Below are 14,703 nucleotides of genomic sequence, written 5' to 3'. Positions count from 1 at the left end.
TTAATTATATAAACAAGTATATCCATTATATACAAAGACTAAGCATAGGTATTATTATCGACGTTAAAGGATGACAACTTGAACATAATGAATTTAAAGGGCACCTAATAGTGGATGGAGTATTGATATAAGTTTATCATGTAGTGTTGAAGTTTAGAGGAGATTCATATTATCAAAGAAACCTAGACTAATATTCAACAAAGTTTAATTGGTTATAGTTAGTGAAAGCCATATTTTTTAAGACAAGTATGTTCCACTAAAAGTTATAGTAAGCCCATATTATTATTCGATGCAAATATAATAAAAGTTCCTTATTGGAATAGGCTTTTAGGAGTTTGATATAATTATTCATATGGTAAGTAGGACCGATTCACATAGTGAGAATATGGAATACTTTGTCTCATAACACCATCAGATATTGAATTAATTCTGCTAGGGAATGCTACTATCAAAAAAGATATATTTAGTGATAATGACAATAATCATGACACCTTGGTTATTGCAACTTACTTATACATTCAACACAAGACATGATCTAAAGACATAAATCATTATCCTATTCCCATCTAATCCAAACTTGTAGGATAAAATGACTATCGCAAAAACATTAATTGATATAGAATCTTCATCGCCCAGCTAGTGAGCACCCTCAATATGGTTAAAGGTGGCAAAGAGATTAAGTTTGATAAGAAGAATATACACCTATTGATAGAAGCAACCAATATTCATTAATCCTTTATGACTAGAGAATTTAAGGAATGTCTAACAGTTTTAAAGAATTTTGCTTGCTAACATTGTATTGGCTCAACTACAATTTGTCTGCATTGCCTAGCTAGAGATTGAATAATTCAATAAATTGAATGGTACCTAGGGTAATTCTAAAGTAATACATCACCTTGTGAAGGTGACACAAGAGTTCTTTGGGAGCCCTTGAAATGGTTTACTTTTTGCCCCAAGGTGTGTGGCTTTGGCCCAATGAATCCAACTCTCCTCAAATCAATGATAGATGAAGCAACTTGTTGGTGAAACTAAAATGGTTTGAAGACAAGATTCATGGTTATTGGTGGTTTAGAGTTGAAAGCAGCCACTCGATGAAGATTTTTTGGGAAAAGTGATGAAAATTACCATATCTAGGATTTTATGATGTTGAGAACTATGAAGAAGGCATATTTGATGAGGACTGTGTTGCACTCATTTGCAGTTATTAAATATCTTGAGTCATCTTTGAAGACCCCCCAAAAGGGAAAGACCAGCCTCCAAGAAGCATATGTGCTAGATCCAAACCTAACAAAAAAGAAGGGTTCATAGGGAACAAGGGTCTCGGTCCTCATAGCAAAGGGATTGAGGTCCCTTTTATTTGTCTTAAAATTCCCCGCATTTTAAAGATTGGTAAGGCCCTAGCATTGACATGCAACAATTACCCATCTTCCCTCGTTCATCTAAAGCTTTCTAGGCCAAACTTAGAATCACAAAGGGCATGGCTCTAAAGGTCCTATTAGATTTTTCACCAATAGACAAATTGGTCATAACTAGGATTATCAATAAACTAGACTCTCCAAGCACTCACGACAAGTTTGGAATGTGGACTTGCAAAAAAATGGGCAAGAGTGAGAGGTAAATTTTTTCACTTGGAAAATTGACTCACAAGTATTTGGTGGGTTTTTTATATAAGATTACAAAAATTTTGGTGTGAGTGAGTGTTCTATTTTTTCACTTGGAAGATTGACTCACAAATGTGGTGGACTTGCCAAAATTTGGGTAGAAACGAGTGGTCTAGTTTTTAACTTGGCAAATCAACTCAAAAGTTTTTCCATCATGTTTAACATTTTTTATTTTTGGTGACATTGTCTAGAGGGGTTCTCCTTGACATGACTCTTTGTATTATAATTTTTTAGTATACTGTCTCTTTGTTTCTTTCTGACCTTTCATGTAAAAGTTTTCCAACTCCTGAAGTAGAAAACGCCTATAAAATCATTTTGAATAATTGTGTAAAGGATAATATGCATGTGTTTTCTTTTATGTTTTGCATTTATTTTTCTATTCATCCAAGTCTAGTGCATTTAATTATTCTATCAATATTCTAGTGATCGTGCTTCTTATTGTTCATTGTTGCATGCCTTGCAACCATGCAATCTTGAGGTGCATATGTTGTACATACCTTGTGTTCAAGATCACTAGTAAGTGGCACTAGTCAGAAATTTAAATTTGTACCTAAAATCATGATAATTAGCATTGGATTGGTTTTTTTCCTTTTGGTGTGCAAGATTAAAAGTAAAGATATGTCTTATTTAGATGTCTGTAGAGTCTCCAAGGAAAATATCTTGCAAAGAAATAATTGTAGAACTCAAACAAAACTTACATCTGCATAGAACCTTTCTTGTAGGTATCCTTTTGATATTGCACAAAGAGAAAGAATTGATTCTATCTTGGATTGGCATCATTCAAATTTGTGTCGTGGTTCAGGTACTTGTGTATCTCAGTGTCTCTCTTTGTACTTTTATGAATAACTATTGATTTGTTTCCTATACCTTTTTCGTTTGAAATACTACCTTGATCATAAATATGAAACACAAATTTTAGGAAATTATAATTGAATATCAATTACCCATCTATCATCACTATCAACAAATATCCAAATTTGAATTCCTATTAAACATCATATCATGGACAGGCCCCACCCCCATATAGAGAACAGGGAAGATAGTGGTTAGAGATTACAATTTATGTCCTGGTTTTCTGCAATTATCTCCTTAAAAGTAGTTGGTGTGTTATATAATCTTTTGGAAATGCATTTCTTAAACATCATGATATCAAATATGTTAAGTATCATTTACGCTTTGAAGGTAGTTCAACTTCATGCTTCATAGCATGTTGACTGACGTTATCCACATGGAAGACTTGGAGATCTAGAGAAAAATATAAATTCTTCAAATAATTATCATAGATTTCTCTACCAATTTCTTTGCTTGTTGGGATTCAAAATCTCTCTATTCTAAAATCTGATATCAGATAAAAATTTAAAGGATGAAATTCAGTGTAGTATTGCTTTATTGAATCTTTTATTTTTATAGTGAACACAATCAGGATGACAACATCTATTGTGTGTGACCATACCATATTTCCATTATTGTTCAACAAATCTAAACATATTTTTACCTGTTACAAATGATGCTATCCTGAAATGGAAGAAATGTTCAACATACAACAAATTGTCAGAGGAAGTGGACAAGTTTTTCTGTACTTCGTCCAAATTAAAAAACACATCCAGAAAAAGAAGTGTATACAGACCTATAAACGATGACCTTTTTTGAATATGGATTTAACCTCTTTTATCTCTTTGGATTATGATATTAAGGAGCCCAAATGAAGGCTCACCATCTCAATAAAATAAGGGGTCCTTGAAGTTCAAGAATGCTTTGAAGTTGTAATATCTCTTGTTGTTATATGACTCTAAATGTACAAGGACTATTGGTGAATAGTTGTCTTCAAACCTTCTATCTGTTGTTACAAAGTTCTAATTGCTTTTCCTGTGGTTGTTTTGATGCTCATGCAGTTTATGTTTGTTTGTTTGAACATATAGATGCAATGCAATGAACTGAAAAACATATTTGCTAATGAAGACAATAAAGAACCCATATAATTTATCACATACAACTAATTATCATTTTGTCAAGCATATGGCATGCATCCTCAGATTGGAAACAAGACTTATTATATCTTCTATAAAGCTCATAAATTGATCCTATTATTTGAATGTGATCCCAATGTTGGAAGTGAAGTCCAACAGACTCCTTCCCTTTACCGCCAAAATTCTTGGCTCTTCAAATTTTGTTTATGAAGCTCTTTAAGAGCTGCTTGGATATCATTTTGTTAAGTGTATTCTGGAGCTGCTTACAGCTCTGTATGAACAAACCAAATTGGTCATCAATATAATTGATTCCCATGCTTTAAGTGTGGACGTAGGCAATTTGCCGAACCACGATAAATTTGTGTGTCTTATTTGTCTTTGTTGTGAATTCATTATTCTATTTTTCTGCTCTTCTAATTCATTCCTAAATCCTAACAATTGGTATTAGAGCGAGGTTAGATTGTTGTTAAGATTTTGGTGGTTGAAATTCCAAAATCATGGAAGAAGCAAAGATAGAGAAGTTCTTCGGTCAGAACTTCGGGTTATGGAAGGTGTAGATGGAGTCTTTGCTGATAAAGCAAGACCTTTCACTTATGCTTGAAGGGAAAGCAAAGAAGCCAACTATGATGGTTGATGAAGAATGGGAAAAATTAGATAAGAAGGCAATAGCGACAATTTTTCTCTCGTTGTCCAACAATGTTCTCTTCAAAGTCATGGGTGAAGCAACAACAAAAGATGTATGGGATAAACTCACAACCATGTATGAAATGGTGTTGGCTGCCAATAAAGTATTTATCATGAAGCGGTTGTACAAGCTTAAGATGAAGGAAGCTTGTGCTATGGAAAATCACATCAATGGATTTAATACATTGATTAGTCAAGCAACTTCGATGAGGATGACACAAGATGATGAGAGCAAGGCTGTTATTTTATTATGCTCTTTGCCAAGCAACTGGGATGGCGGCATAATAGCAGTTAGCACATCAATATCCAGTAGAAATAAGTTAGTTTTTAATGATGTAGTAGCTACTCTTCTTAGCAAGGATTTGAGAAGAAAAAATGATGAACCTTCATTCGGTGAATCCTTAACGGTGGTAAGTACCAAAAATAAAGGTAGAAGCCATAATAGAGGCAGAAATAATTATCATAGACGTTAGAAGTCAGCAAGGAGATAGAAGTCTAGAAACAGAAATGGAGATTGTTGGTTTTGTGGAAAAGTGGCTCATGTAAAGAAGGATTGTAGAAACTACAAAATGGCACAAGAGAGGGCACGGGACAACGAAGAAAATACAGTCTATGATAAAGATGATAGTGTACTAATCCTTTCAACAACTTACACTACTCTGGATTCATGGGTACTTGATTCCGGTGCCTCCCATCATGCTACCTCATGTCTTGAAGCGTTCATTAACTACAATGAAGGTCATTTTGGAAATGTTTTCTTAGGAGATAACAAAGCTTGTGAAATTACAGGCAAGGGTGATTTGTTGCTGCCATTAGAAGGTGGTAAAACATGGCTGCTCAAAGATTTTTGGCATGTCCCAAAATTGAAGTGAAATTTGATATCCGTTGGACAAATCTTTGATCAAGATCTTAATGTAAATTTTCTACCAGATACATGGAAGGTAACTCATGGTACCATGCTGAATTCAAATGGCAATAAATTGGGTAGTCTATATATATTTAAGACTCATGGTGAAGTGGGAGCTGCAATGGTGATTGAGGACAACAAAGCGGATCTTTGGCATCAAAGACTTGGGCATATTAGCAAGAAAGGGCTCCATGTTATGCACACAAGAAATCAGCTTTCGGGCATCAAACTTGTCGACTTAGCCTTTTGTGAACATTGTCTTTATGGCAAACAAAAGAGAGTCAGTTTTTTGAAAGGTGGGCATGACACGAAGACAACACCGCTAGAGCTTGTATACTCGGATGTTTTTGGGCCTACCAAGGTAACCTCCATTGGAGGAGATAACTATTTTGTCACCTTTCTTGATGATTGTACAAGAAAAGTATGGATTTATATGCTCTCTAAGAAATCTGAAGTTTTTTCAAAATTTAAATTTTCAAGGCTTTAGTTGAAAATCAGATTGGACATAAGATTAAGTGTCTACAAACAGATAATGGTGGATAATTTTGTTCACATCAATTTGATGATTTTTGTGTTGATAATGGGATTAGAAGAATTAAGGTTGTTCCTTTCACTCCTCAAGAAAATGGTTCAGCCGAGAGGATGAATAGGACAATTCTTGAAAAGGCATGATGTATGTTATCAAATGCAGGTTTAGGCAAGGAATTTTGGGCGAAAGCTTGTAACACGGCGGTATATTTGATCAACCGAAGTCCCTCATCCAAATTAGACTTTGGTATTTTGGAAGAGGAATAGCAAGGGAAGAGTATTTCATACTCACATCTTCATGTGTTTGGATGTGAAGCCTTCTCACATATACCGAAGGAGAAACGTACCAAACTGGATCCCAAGTCGCAGAAATGTATTTTCGTTGGGTATGGTGAAGAGCAATTTGGTTTCAGGTTGTGGGATCCCATTCACAGAAAAATTGTTTGCAACAGGGATGTAATTTTTCATGAGACTTCCTTCCCTGCACTACAAAGATCCAATAAACCAGAAAAAGAGTATGTTCCTATGTCTCTATTTCAAAATTATGCTACCAATGCTCTCCCTCAAATCTCTCATCAAGTGGGAGCCCCTATGTCATCTACCATAGTTGAATATAATTCTCAGACTGAGAATGATAAAGAAAGTTCTTACAATGGCTGCTCTCCATTTAATTCTGAAACTGGGGGTCTACAGAACAGAGCACATCCTCCATGAGCTAGCACTCATATTGCAGAAGATGTCCTCACACCACATATAATGCTATCTACACAGGTGGAGGAACATCCATACGGTGAGAACATTGGCTCACATTCTCACCATCTCGTTGGGCACTCCTCACGGTGGTCTGCATCTCCACCGCATGCTGCATGCCATGACCCACACTCCCCACCACTCGCTAGGCATTCTCCATCACTCACTGGGCTTTCACCATCGCATGTTGGGCACTCACCTCAGCCATTGTTGCAGTCTTCATGCTCTGGACGTGGGCTACCTGTAGGAGGGTCCTCCTCCATAGGCAAACAACAGAGGTGTCATCCTCCCGTGCAGACCGTGGAGGATGCCTCGTGTGGTCCTAACTCCGAACACCCTCGACACACTTTGGCCATGGAAGATTCTTCCGCGGATCCTTACTCCCACGACCTGCCTTCACACAATGTGGATAAGAATCCATATGTCATTGATCGCCCTGTAGATAGGGAAATCCACAGTGGGCATCACTCATTAAATGGAAGCAATATTGATTTGCAGAGAACACATAAATTGAATGTTTCCACTACTCCGCCAGAGAGTCAATTGAGAAAATATACCAGACAGAGGTGACCTCCTGCAAAGTTCTCTGACTATGACTTATTGTTTTGTGAAGAAGCTGAGCCTACCTTGTTAATTTCTGATCAAATAGAGCTTGCAACATACAAAGAAGCTTGTAAAATTGCAGATTGTGATAACTTGCACGCTGCAATGTGCGAAGAAATGGACACACTATTGTGAAATCAAACATAGGATTTGGTGCCACTTTCACCTTACAGAAAGGCATTACAAAATAAGTGGGTGTATAAATTGAAAGATGAAGCTGGTGGTCACAAAAGATTTTGAGCAAGACTAGTTGTCAAGGGATATGCTCTGCAGCAAGACCTCAATTTCAAAGAAATTTTCTCACCAGTAGTCAAAATGACGACCATCTGAGCAGTATTGGGATTAGTTGTAGCCTGGGATCTTGAGCTTGAACAACTGGATGTGAAGATGACATTTCTCCATGGCGATCTTGATGAGGAATTATTTATGTGTCAGCCTAAAGGATTTATTAAAAAGGGTCAGGAACATCTCTATTGCAGATTGAAATGAAGTTTATATGGGCTTAAGCAAGCCCCCCGCTAGTGGTATCTTAAATTTGACAAATTCATGATTTATCACAAGTTTACTCACAGCGAGTCTGATCCTTGTATCTATTTTAAAAGAATTCCCAATGGTGAATTTGTCATACTTCTTCTTTATGTGGATGATATGCTAGTGGCCGACACAAGCATGAAGAGTGTTAGTGAGCTTAAAACTCACTTAGAAAATGAATTTGCCATGAAATATTTAGGGGCAAAAAAGAAAATTCTTGGGATGAATATTTTTTGAGATAGGAAAAAGAGAGAACTCAAACTATCTCAGCAAGACTATATTAAAAAGGTATTGGACAAATTTGGTATGGCAGATGCTAAGTCTGTTTGCATACCCTTAGCCTCTCATTTTCAGTTGTCTTCTCAATAGTGTCCAAAAACACAAGAAGATAAGGAGTTTATGGACAAAATTCCATACCAATCTGCAGTTGGAAGTCTTATGTACGCTATGGTGTCTACTCATTCGGATATCGCTCATATTGTGGGAGTGGTGAGCAGATTTATGGCTAATCTAAGCAAATCACATTGGGAGGTAGACAAGTATATTTTGCGATATCTCAAGGGTACTTTAGATTTTTTCTTATGGTTTGGGAAGGGCAAGGAAATTTTGCAAGGGTTTACTGATTCTGGTTTTACTGAAGATTTAGACAAAATAAAGTCTACTTCAGGTTATTCTTTCACATTTGCTGGGGAAGCAATTAGTTGGGCTTCTAAATTACAACATATAGTTGCTCAATCAACTGCGAAGGTTGAATACATAGCTCTTTCTGAGGGAGCAAAGGAGATGGTATGGTTTCAACTCTTGTTCAGTGAGTTGGGTTTGAAGCAATTAGATTTTTCTTTGTTTTGTGATAATAGTAGTGCCATATTTATGACTAAATATCAGACATCCCAGCCTCGATCAAAACATGTTGATGTTCGTAGTCATTATGTGCGTCATATAGTCGAAGAAGGCAAGTTTCATGTAGATAAAATTCATAATGAAAAGAATCTAGCTGATGTGCTCACTAAAGTTGTTAAGTGGGAGAAGTTCAATTTCTGCCAAACTTCTCTCGACCTTTCCAATATCTGATAGTAGGACTGAGTGGGGGAATCTACTTGTTGCAACAGTTCGTTGGCCTTGAGTGGGAGATTGTTGGAAGTGAAGTCCAATGGACTCCTTCCCTTTACCACCAAAACTCTTGGCTCTTCAACTTTTGTTTATGAAGATCTTTAAGAGTTGCTTGAATATCATTTTGTTGTGTATTCTGGAGCTGCTTGCAGCTCTGTATGAAGAAACCAAATTGGCCATCAATATAATTGATTCCCCTACTTTAAGTGTGGACGTAGGCAGTTTGCCGAACCACAATAAATTTGTGTCTTATTTGTCTTTGTTGTGAATTCATTATTCTATTTTTCTTCTCTTCTAATTCATTCCTAAATCCTAACACCCACTTACATCCATCAAGCTTTAGGCTTGCAAAATATATGACTTTCCCTTCTACACTCAGAAATATGAATAATCACCTATGTCAACCACACAAACAAACTATGCAGGCAATGTAAACTATGAAAAATCAAAGTATGAACCTGGTAAATAGATTGCACACATCTGAAGATGAAGAAGCAAGCAATAACCAAGGAAATATTCCCTTCCAAGACCCAAATCAAGCTCCTTTCCTAGCCACCCTTGTTCTAGTTTGCATCAAACTGCAGAAAATAATCCAGAGCTGCTAAGTCCTCTTTCAAGTACTAAAATGCATTGGTGCCATCATAGGAAGTGAGAGCTCCAGTCAAAAAATGAAGTCGGGGCTTCAATGGAGCTCTATTTGCAAAATTGTGGTGTGTTCCCAGCTATGGCATTGACTGAAAAAGACTGTGAATAATAACTCAAAATTCTGAAGATGTAATCAACTCTTATGTTGCCAAATCGATGGAGAGTCCCAACACCGAAAAGGTCTCCAACAATCTCCAAATCAACCCTATCAAAACCTGGCCCTTGGCCACCAATTAAGCTCCAAGTTGAACTCCTGAGGTAGATCCCACAACCAACAATAATTCAGAAGCTATTTCATAACCTCAAAATTGCATTACCAATTGAATTTTTTTGTTCTCAATGGCTGAAGATAAACTGCAGAAACCATTGGCTCCACAAGCTATCAAACAAAGAAGGTCTCAAAACATTCGATGCCCAACCATGAACCCACCTCCTCTATTTATTCTTTTTCTCCAAAGGATCAGTCCCCTTCTAGAAGATTCTCTTTTAATTAAATAATATGTGATTACACTTTAGATAATATTAAAATATCATTATAATATAAAGTGCAATTGACTTCATACGCGACATCATACGTTAGAATACGTTATCTCATAAAAAATCATATAAAAATAAAATGTGAAGCCACAAGCAACTTCCCAAGCACCCCTCTTATCAACTCCTTGACCTATGAGGGTCAAGTAATAGGCCAAACCCCTCTATGAACTGATCCTCATGAAAATGGGGACATTACAGAAGTTGAATCAACATTAAGAGAGGTCTTCCACATAGGTAGATAGAAGGCTATGAGAGATTTTAATTGGACTGCCCATGAATAGATCCTAAACTTTATTTTGGAGGACTCACGAAGGATGAAATTAGGTTTACTTGTCACCACCTTGAGAATATAACTTTGCACACTCTCAATAAGCTCCATAATTTTCAAGTATTTCCCAGGTGATGTGAAATTTGAGGAAGAACCTATACATAAGTTTACAAGTGCAAATGCCTAAGACACCAATTAATAAGGACTTGCGATTGTCAAAGTCAATTTGAGGTTGGTAGGGAATTGGGAATTACTCAGTTTGGGTGAGGATTGCGATCTAGTAATCTGAATCTGATTACTTATACTGGTTAAACACTCAGTTGACCAACAATCTCATTAAATTAAGTGTGAACTCATTCCTAGTGCATGAAACATGAAGACAATGCTCATTTTGAGAGGACAAAACAAAAACTAGGTATACAGGAAGACACAAAGATGATCATTGAAAGGAAACAAGCTGGGTGATCTTAACACCTAGGGAGACTTTCCAACAGCTGAGAACTTTCCTTACCGTTAGGTTTGACCATAGTCAAATCTGTTAGCAACTAAGAAACCTATAGGTAATGTGTCTGACTATTATCAAGCCCATTGTCTACAGTTAGTTTCTGTAGATAGAACAAAGGAGTAGACATTATTGGAAATTTGGTGGACATTTAAATTATTCAAAGTTATTCTGAAATAGAAGGGGAAGCTAGAAAAATCTTATTGTGACTTTAGAAAAGGTTCCTTTCATGTCATGGGGCTGTCACTATGCATTTGAGGGAAACCTTTGAATGTGTATGAATTCTAGTGCAGTTGATATATTAGAGTGTAGTGGCTTTATGTTGTTCTAGGTATTTCAATATCAAATTTTATTGTAAGATGTCTGTCAAGGATTCAAGAAGACAATAAACCTTGTAATTACCATTTGGAGATAGAAGCCTAAGGGATTTGATTTTACTCTTCTGAATTTTTGTCCCAGATTGGGTTTCTCCAGGTAAATTTTGTGTTTATTTTCCATTATCATGTGATTTTTCCTTTCTTAATCTTACCATTTTAGTAGCTTTTTTAATGTTGTTTTTATGAGACAACTTCACTACTAGCTCTTTTGAGACTATTATATGCAAGTTTATTTCTTACAACAATAACTTTATTAGACTTTTATTGACTGCATCACTTAAGATTCCTATTTATCATTCAAGGAGTGGAGTCCACCCTGATTACAAATTGGATTTGTACCAGACCTAGTTTTTCTTATTCTATTTGATGTGTATTTATGTTGTGTGTTGGTAGTTTTTGTTTTGCAATTCATATCTCATTACTAGATCAACTAATATTGTAGGAGAATATACCGGTTCCTTTACAACAAGAGATAAGAAAAAGGAAGTGGAAATGACAACTTGGAAGCATGTGTTTGGAGAAGAAGACAAGAAATATTCCAATGGTAAAGAGATATTTTGCAAATTGGAAGATGCAGTTGCTTACATCACCCAATCTATGTGAAACCTTGATAAAATAGTTAAGATCTTGGAGGTTAACATGAGGAGGCTTGGGGTATCCATGTGTTAGCACTAGTATTACAAGACTCACTTGGAATCACCCAGACTTGGTGAGTCTCGAGACAAGTGACCCTAAACAAGTCTTGAGGACTCAAGACATAGTGCTCGGTGATTCTCGCAAGCTAGACTTGACTACAAATGGGGATAGAAGAAGTAAAAAGATAATAAAAAAACATAATGTTAAAAAAAACACTTAAAATAATCTCTTACACCCTAAAGACACTATTCATATGGTTTTGAAACATGAGTGAAAAATTAGTTTTTGAGAAAAAACTATATGCCATTGGAGAGAAAATAATCAAATTGGATGATTAAGGTTGACAATTCTGTCTTCAACGATGGGGACCTTGAATGGGTTGATCAAGTGGATTGAGAGGTAGAGGCAATAGCTATGGTAGAGGAGAAGGATAGAGCATGAGGAGACCCCTTGGATGTTGACGTCGTTGAGACATAGGCATATATTATTGCTGCATCATCATCCAAGACCTATCTTAGACACCAACACAAGACTTGTTGTGATGTAGGCTCCCTTGAGTCATAGACTTATATTTTTAGTTTTGATATTTGTTTTGATGATATGGATTTCATTTCCATGAAACTTATATACATTTGACAATATTTATAATTATAAATTTCCATATCTAATAATGTTGTTTCCTCAAGCTAAAAATTAAAATCCATTTTTATACTCATGTGATCGATTAGTACTTGTGTATATGGTCAAAGTAGCTTCTATTTGCTTATTTTATTGTATCTTTAAAGTTTATTTATTAAAGGGTGCATGAAACAAGTTTTAAATCCTTAAAAGTCTCTATATTTCATGGTTTTTTGATTTTTCAATTTGTTGAGTATTTTCCAAGTTTGGGTGGTGCGTTTGAGTTCAAGTCCGAGTAAAAAATCATCTCGTTGGGTCTGAGGTGAGTCTGAGTCTTGTAACTATGGTTAGAACCCTTATGTGAATCAATCTTGTAACCTCTTTTTGTTTGATTCTTGTCAAGTAATCCTCAATTTAGATGTTAATTTCAAGATAACTAAAGTCTTCCTAGTCAGCCTACGAATATTTGTCTTGTCTCGGTATTTTCTTCCAACAGTTTTGTAGGGGCAAAGTACCATTATGATCTATATTTTTTACCAAACAAATAATAACCTTCAAAGAAGAATATGCAAGAATTAGAAAAAGATGAAGTTCTTGATCAATGGTGGATATAGCCAAGGCTCGAAATCTAGATCAACAAACCTGAAACCATGGCAAAGAGATTTCCATTTGGTTTTGAAAGGTTGTAGAGGCATGGTAAAAGTGTGTCAAGCAATTGAAGTGAGAAGGATAACTTAGATAGTGGTACCATATTGGGATGATAGTGTCGAATGCAAATTTCACCCAACAAGCATAAAAAATGGCAAAGTCAGTCACAAACTATGCCAAGGGAGAACTTGTGAAAATGACGCTATTCCTAAGTGGCAAAGTGAGATATAAGCTCCACCATGCACATTTTAGAAGTGGTAGAGAGCTAGGGAAAGTATTCTTGGAAGGAATGAGAAAAAAGAGTTAAGAGTGGCACCATTTTGGAGTGGCTGTTTACTGCTATATCTGATAAATTAAATACAAGATGTAATAATACAGATGTAATGTCCCCTTTCTAGAACATGTTGTATGAGGTTGTCATTAGACTATTTCTCCATGGTCCCGTAGGCTAACCCGGACATTTAAGGGATCTTGAGGTTGTCTAGCCTAGACAGTTTCAGTTGTAGGTGATTCTGAGGTGTTTTGGTGTGTTTTTGTGATGCTTACTATTTATAGTAAGTTAGCTAGGCCAGGTTTGGATGAATAGAGAACTCATGAATAATATCCTATTGATGATAGTGTTGATTTTGATTGGATATTTTTAATAATCTCTTGCAATTATTAATTTCTTTAACAATAAAGTTAAGTTATAAAGTTAAATCAAATATTTAACTTTATTAATGTGGGAACTTAAGTAAAGGGAAAAGTTATTTAAAAATTAAAAGTTCCCTTTCACTAAAAGTACTTGGAGACAGGAATATTAAAAAGAAAAGTATATCTATTTATCCCACATTGGCTAGAAAAGTGTGTGATCTCCCAAAGAAATTATAAAAGACTCTTAAGAGTTCATTTTTCAACATGCTTGGTTTATTATTTTCTCTTGGAGAATTTGGGAGCTTTTGGCTTTCAGTTTTTTGTGCCCTAGGATGAAAACCCTTGGGAATTCATAGGTTGGACGAAAACCCAACTCTACTTGAGAGGTGGATTCATTCAAAATTCACTACTGAGCTTATTCATAGGGTTTTGGATCCAATGATGGAGCTAAGTGCATATTGGAGGTTGTATGAATTTATAGCTAGGGATTATTTGTAGTGACATGAACAATGTCATGAACAGTGTGTGAACAATGTCATGAATAGTACGGTGAACAATGTCGTAAGCAATGCATGAACAGGAATGTGAACAGTGTTGCTACAGTGATGTGAACAGTGTTAGTAGTAGGTTTTGATTTGTTTGAGAAAGGTTTTGTTAGTATTTCATTGCTAAGTTGTGCATAGGGTTTGGAGGATATTTTTGAAGAAGGATTTGGAATATTTTGGAGTTTGGCTTTGTTTAGCTAGGGTTTGGATGTCAGCTTTATATATCAAAAGTTGAAGGGTCATTTGTTGCCTATATCAGCCAGCTACTTCATATTTGGTCACCATTTGAGGTAGTTGTGCTTTCCACTTGATAATGGGCTTCTATTTATGCATTCGAGTATGTACTAAATCTTTTTGATTAATTATAACCCTCATATCTGAAGTAAGTCATTCGTTGTTGTAGTAATATCAGACCCGTATCAAATTTGATATCATTGTATTTTCCATTGTTGTTCAAGGAGAAATCATAAATTTATGGTGTGTTCCTTCATCATTTGTTTCCCATGTTATTATTTATCATTTATATGTGTTTATCTATGATTTGGCATTAAGA

The 14,703-nt window shown here is 35.7% G+C and overlaps 1 pseudogene; it reads left to right on the top strand.

Moving 5' to 3' along the window:
- The first annotated feature begins 1,597 nt into the window (after positions 1–1,597).
- The window catches only part of LOC131030382 (glutathione S-transferase T1-like), an 89,599-nt pseudogene continuing 76,493 nt past the window's right edge, over positions 1,598–14,703 (top strand).

This window comes from Cryptomeria japonica, chromosome 4 (assembly GCF_030272615.1).
Source record: "Cryptomeria japonica chromosome 4, Sugi_1.0, whole genome shotgun sequence".
NCBI lineage: Eukaryota > Viridiplantae > Streptophyta > Pinopsida > Cupressales > Cupressaceae > Cryptomeria > Cryptomeria japonica.
This window is presented reverse-complemented; position numbering and strand designations above follow the sequence as displayed.